The sequence below is a fragment of the Nanorana parkeri genome, unplaced genomic scaffold (genome assembly GCF_000935625.1).
Source record: "Nanorana parkeri isolate BGI_ZX_2015 unplaced genomic scaffold, ASM93562v1 scaffold2364, whole genome shotgun sequence".
NCBI lineage: Eukaryota > Metazoa > Chordata > Amphibia > Anura > Dicroglossidae > Nanorana > Nanorana parkeri.
The window spans coordinates 51831-52108 of record NW_017308632.1 but is presented as its reverse complement, the minus strand read 5'-3'; the positions used below and the strand labels follow the sequence as shown (position 1 = coordinate 52108).

General features: G+C 45.0%; 1 protein-coding gene across 1 annotated transcript in view; it reads right to left on the bottom strand.

Moving 5' to 3' along the window:
- Window positions 1–278, bottom strand: part of SPAG9 (sperm associated antigen 9) — a 50508-nt gene that overhangs the window by 10964 nt on the left and 39266 nt on the right. The window lies entirely within an intron of this gene.

The following is a 278-nucleotide window of genomic DNA, read 5'->3' as shown; positions in this document are numbered from 1 at the left end:
AAGTGTCAGGAAATCTCTACAATGGGGGCACAGAGAAACAAAAACACATTTGTTATAGTGTGTCAGAGGTTTCTTTTTGGTTTGCAGTCTGTGCCTTCCTGTCCTGGTGACAACCTCTCCCCCTATTTGCTATATGGGCATCACAGGACGTGAGGGGAAATGACCATACTGACTACAGCATCATACATTCTATGGGGAATCTATATGTATACTGAACCTTCTGTGTGAGACGACGGCACAATCGCATGTACCAATCTTCCTTCCTGTTGTGGGAGGAA